The following is a 6,405-nucleotide window of genomic DNA, read 5'->3' as shown; positions in this document are numbered from 1 at the left end:
CTTAACACACTCACTCAATGACCTCAAAGGCTTCACCTATATGATTGTATCAGAATGAGATTTGCTCAGAATTTACTTTGGGAAAAATAAGTATAATGGGGAAGCTGAAGAAAAGAGTCAAAGCATTATATTTTAGTAGAGTCGAGTTGAAGTCATATTCAATTAGTTATGTTTTTAATTGTTTAATTATAAATATTTCCCACCTGTAGGCAAGTGCCAAAAAAGGTAACACATACCTACTGACTCACCATAGACAGTAAACAAACTATCATTCTGCAACATTTGCTTCGAATCTCTTAGTTTGAAGAGATGAAGTTAAAGGTTGTAAATTAAACAATGTCCTTCTTCCTATCTCTTACTCCTCTCTCTCCTCAGAGGTAGCTTCTAATCTAACAGTGTGTGTATTATACTTGTTTGGTGCCTTATCTGTGTAAGAAGGCACATACAAAATTTTTCTGCCACTGCTTCTGTGTCGTCATTTTTATAGAAAGGTTTTCATGCTGTTCAGTTCATTTTGCAGCTTGCTTTTAGACTCCATGAGGTTTTTCCATATGATCCCCCTCGCTCTATGTGGATCTAGTTCTACGTATGTTGTACACTATCCCTTTCTGTGATTATATCCTCGTTTCTTGATTCATTTTCACGCTAAGAAAGGATGTGTAAGTTGCTTCGGCTCTTGGCTGCTATGTGCAGTGCTATCATGACCATCATTTTGCACGGCTTCTTGAACGTTCGTGTGGAAGTCTCCCCAGGACAAGACACCGGAAGTGAAGTTGCTGGCACCTTCAATTTTCCTCCATATTGTTCAGTTTCTCTTTAAAGAGGTGATAGTCATTCACAATTCCACCAGGAATGTGCGTACATTCCCATTTTCCCACGAGCTCATGAGACAAGTAGGAAACTACTGTTTTATCTTGCATCTCCCTGGAGGCCAGTGTGGATGAGCAATCTTCTGTTGCTGTTTCTTTCATGCCCTTTGCCATTATTTTCCTGTTAGGTATTTAAACTTTTTCTGATTGATTTGCAAGAGTCCTTTATATATTCTGGATATGAATCTTGGCTATGCAGGTTGCAAATTATCTTCTCCAGTTTGGTTATCCAATTAATATTAAGGAAAGCCAGTGCTTATAGAAGAGTTAGGACATTAATATTGGGTAACTTACAAAAATGTCTAGAAATTGTTCTTGGAGAGAAAGAATTTCCTTCTTTTCAGGGCTGAGCATAAGGCCACTTAGGTGCATCCAAAATGTTATATTGCATATATATTCTTGAATAGTTTCAGAAGTTGTGACAGTCTTTAAGGTCCATAGCTTGGCATCCTTTTGTTGTTTATGAATATTCCTAAAATTGATTTATACAATAAAAAGCAGATTCCATGTCTCTGGGTCTGAGTTTGGAGTGGAGAATGCCAGTGGACTATCCTCCAGCAGCTACTTATCTTAGAAATTATTTTATAAAGCACATCCCATTCTTGGTGACATAATTTGTTCTCTGCCCGTGGTATGAGGGAGAGCTTCATGAGAAGTAAATGTGTATCTGTGTACATATGTGTGTATTTGTATATGTCTAGGGAGTATCTTTATTTTAATCTTACACTCCACTTGATAAATTAAACTTGGAGGAAACTATGTTTTTGTGTCACCAGTAAAACATATGCATCATGGAAAAGTAATTTAGTTATGTCTTAATTCTTCACTCATTTCCACTAAAATAAATACAGAACAGATTCTGAAAACCGATGCTGAGGACAGACTTAGTGAATCTGTGAGCCTGTGGCTGGAAGCCTAAAATATTATTTTGAATTAGGCTATTAACTCATTTGAGATAATTCTATCCAGATTTTGGTCTGTATTTATTCAACTGATTTATTGTCTGTTTTTCTCCCTCCCAAATGGGACTCATTATGTCTCTTTAAAGCAGTTTTTTCCATGTTTTCTACCATTTTTATTTTTCAGGGTACTTTATATCCTAATTATTGAGTTATGTATCATGTAGTCCTAATTATGAAACGTAGATTTACTGTGTTTCCACTGCAGTGGGTAAGTTTGTATGTAGGGGCATACACATTGTGTCAAATGGCCTTTTTAAAAAGATGGTGATTACACATTTAGAAGCTTTGCACCCCTTTAAATATTTCTATGGATTTGTGGGGATTTCTGACATGAAAATGCATTCCCCATAGGACTGGAAATACTAGAACCAACCGCAGCCCCCTCAGCCATCAACCTGGTGTCTTTGTTGACCTGCCACGGAAGAAGAATGGTGGCCTTTGCTTTGCAAATAGCAACATGGGAAGTGAGCCTGGGCAGTCTCCGGTGGGGACTTCCCTATGTAGCTTGTGTGATCTTCTTAGAGCCACTTTGTCTTTGTTAATCTGTCTGTTACAGTAAGAACACCAATCTTCTGAGTTGGTTGTGAGACCCACTGTCCTAGCTAACAGCCAGCGAGAGTGAGCACGCAGTGAGTACTAGCTTCTTCTTAACCCCAACAGTGTCTCCCTGAGTCCTAAGAATGTCCTCATTCATAGGGTCCTCCCTTAGTCTTCTCACAAACTGGAAAGCACCCTAAAGTCAGGAAACCTTATATTGATCAGCGGTTACCAGCTCCACTGGAAGCCAGGTAGGTACCCATGAGCCCTTGAGAGGCACCTAAATGGGGAGAAGATTATCTGCCGTGAGTCAGAGCTTTATAACACTCTCGAACAAACCGTGCTATGTTCACAGCCTCACATGTACCCACAACTCCAGAAATCTGCCTAAGCACCATGGGAAAGAACATCCTCGTAAACTGTAACACAGCCTGGCGAAACCGGACCTTCCCATCAGTAATAACAGGTTACATTTTTTAAATAAAGATTTTATTTATTTATTTATTTACAGAGAATGTGAGAGCACAAGCAGGGGGAGAAGGAGGCAGAGGGAGAAGCAGGCTCCCCACTGAGCAAGGAGCCCAATGCGGGGCTTGATCCCAGGACTCTGGGATCATGACCTGAAGTGAAGGCAGACGCTTCACTGACTGAGCCACCCAGGTGTCCCAACAGGTTACATTCTACAGAGGCCGACAGTTTACAAAGGTTTTCTTGGGCTTTATCGGCTTTCACAATCTCTGTGTACAAAAGTCAGGTAGATGGTTCTCCCTCTCTTTTCAAGGAAACCGAGGCTCAAAGTGCTCAAGAACACAAAATAATGAGCGGGGATGGGATTTTAGAGTCTTCTGACCACCTGAATGCTGTTCTGTTGAGTTGAACTCTATGAAATGGTCATTCTTGTAGTAGCATTGATAGTTCATATGGTTTTCTCTATACAATGCCATCTCATTCAGACACAGTGGACAGCATGCCAGACACATCGTCACAAACTAGTCTAAGCAAAACTAGGCAATCTAATTGCTGGAGGCACTGAGAATCCCACAGCGTGGCTGGCGTCCAGTGGAGACCAACAGAGGCTCACACATGAAGACGTCCCCCACTCCCCTTATCTGTGCATCCCTTGGCTTCATGACTGGGCGAGACTTCCTCATGTAGTACAAAGCTGACTACTGAAGCCTCCGAGTTTCCCTTGTCCTAAAAGTCAGACATATCAGCAAATAGAGGGCTCCCTTCCCTTGTTATGTTCCATGAAGTACTGGTCTGAGCCTGTGGCCTAGCCCAGGTCCGTCACCATGACACTGATGGAGGTTTGAGGGGATGTGTGATTGACAGCCCTATTGGTAATAAGAGGAAGCTTCCAAAGTTAAAGAGGAGCTAGTTCCCAGAAGAAATGGGAAAAGTGCTGTTGAAGCAAAAATAGCACATACCCATTTATGGAAAGTACACACACGGACCAAGAGTCTAATATTTACTCCAATACTGCGCTGAGACTCAACTGATAAGAAGATAAAAGTAGAATAAAAAGAGAAAGAGGGACAATGACTAGAAAAGACAGAGAAAACTTAACTAGTCAGAAAGCAAGTTAAAAATGAAACCAAAAAATGGTGAATTTGGTTAACAACACAATAGAATTAATTCACTTGTAAAGCTGAAGGAATGTATTTCCTTGATGTTGACAATGTTCCTATCTAAAAAATAAGTGAAAGAGTCAAGTTTTATAGAGAGTTTTTAAATTTCAGAAGTTGGCTTTCTTCACACAAAGACAATGCTTCCTCTTTCATCTATCAATTCCTTGTGATGTCATTTGGTAAGTAAATGATGTTCATCTACCAGACAGCCCACCTCCATTGCCCCAAATTTCAGTCAAGCAGGAAACAGAATTGATTTCAGGTCAGAAACAAGTAAGCTGTTCATATCTACCCTACAAATTGTATCGGCAAGAGTAAATAAGAGCCCACTTTGCCTTCACCACACATTAGAGGCTATCCATGAAAAGCACCATCTGTTGATAGCAAGGGAAGCTATCAGTTAAGTGAGTATATTTAATATTTAATATGCTTGATTTCCTTCATTTTTAAGTAAAAACTAAAATTAGCTATTCCAATATTTTCCTTCCACTCCCCAATCAGCTACAAGGAATCACTTGAATGCATATAATGCCCATTTAGTCGCTGATGTGGCTGCATGATCCCACGCGGGGCTGGCCCAAAACTTTGTGGTCCCTGTGGAAGATAATTATGCTCTTACTGTTTACAACAGCACACTGGTGACATAGCAGAAGAGCAAAGGAGAAAATTCAATTCTGGAAGGGTCACGGGCTTTCTTCAAACTCATAGAACTGAATTACTCAGATGATACACTGAGAAGTCATAGTATCTAAGAATCACAGTCCTATGCCTTAACAAATACCTTACAAAATGATTTCAGAAGTATTTTAGCAGAACATTTTAACTGAATTTGCTATTTTTGCCCCCAAACCTAAGTCGTTTCTTTGATCAATGAGTAATTACATAGAGCAAATTTTTCATTTAAATGCCATGGCACCTGATCTTGCTAAAAATACACCCGAAAAATGAAGCCTTGAGCATGTCTTCGTTTTCATAAATCTTTCAAAGGATTCATACAGCATCCAAAGCTCATTTTTTCTGCACCATATTATTACTAAGATGAGCTCTTCATTTTAACTGTATACTGATAAAATTTTGACATCTACACATTTCATGGGGAAGAAACTGAAGAATTTCTGCCAGTAAGTAAAGAGAGAATTCCATTAATAAATACAGATATTTCTCCATTTTCAAACATCAATGGAATAAACTGTTGGTTATTAGGCTTGAAATTATTTAATCAATTTCTATTTCTGTTAAATAACAAATTTTAAGGAGACTGAAGGATATAACTGCTCTGATTCTTTTTTGTACTGACTCTTGAAGTCTCCCAAACATTTCAAATCACTTGCCTCACCTTTCTAAAGACAAGTAGAACTCATTGTTTTGTAAACAGTAGTGATTTTTTTTAACTTCCAAGTAATGCCCTTGAGAAATAGGATAGTCACACATTGTTAGCTTTTCAGGATACTTTGCAGAGTGGTTGCAAAGTGAATTCAAGGTTAGAAGAGAATTATACATGACTCAGCTTGATTTCCAGTTGATCCAGAAACTCCGTAGTATTTAACACTTAAGTTTGCTGATTATTTAATTAGCATTAGGCAAGAAAAAAAAGGCATTACTTTGCCACGTTTTGTTTTGCCTGCTAAAAGACACTATTTTAAAATAGTATAGCGAACACCAAAGATTTTAAAATGTATTTGCAGGAGCTCTTTTCTTCTTTCAACTACTATACGTTTAATTTCAAGGAGAATGTATAGTCCGGGCATCTGCAATAATAGTGTTTGCTGGGTAAAAAGAACAAATGCAGAGTACCTCTGACAGATTAAGTTCTATTTCAGGGCTTAGTTACCAGTAAAGAAAGAGGGGAAGGAAAGAGCGGTAAAATTACAGAATGATCATGTGTTCCAAGAGAAATCCATCACCCAACTCTCGCTGCAGGATATCAGTTGATAGCATCAAAAGATAAAAAGTCTCATTTGCCAATCACATCTCCTAAATAGGAAAACATTTTAAGTGCCAGGCAGAAACCAGTTTATAAATGTTCAGATGTGCTCCAGATTATGTCCTCAGGAAATCTAAGTTACGTGTTCTTCTAAGAGAAATCTTAAAAGGAATAATTATTGAAATGGTATCACCCTGAGCTTTTCCAGACCGTTACCGTACGCACGAGATGCTTCCGTGGCTTAGGTTTTCACCCTCCACTGGCTACTCAGTTCCCTTTTCCTGACATCTAAGTCCCCTTAGTTATAGAATGGCTTTCCTTTGCTTTTCATGTCAAAGTCAAATTTGAATAGTCTTCTACGATCTGCCTACTTCTCACCAAATGAGAGAGACCTGCGTGGTGAGAGGACTGTTAATCATATTATAGGAAGAACATGCAAATCGCAACAAAAAGAGGGAAGCAGAACATTATTTTTATCTTCAGAT

The sequence above is a fragment of the Ailuropoda melanoleuca genome, chromosome 7 (assembly GCF_002007445.2).
Source record: "Ailuropoda melanoleuca isolate Jingjing chromosome 7, ASM200744v2, whole genome shotgun sequence".
Lineage (NCBI taxonomy): Eukaryota > Metazoa > Chordata > Mammalia > Carnivora > Ursidae > Ailuropoda > Ailuropoda melanoleuca.
This window is presented reverse-complemented; position numbering follows the sequence as displayed.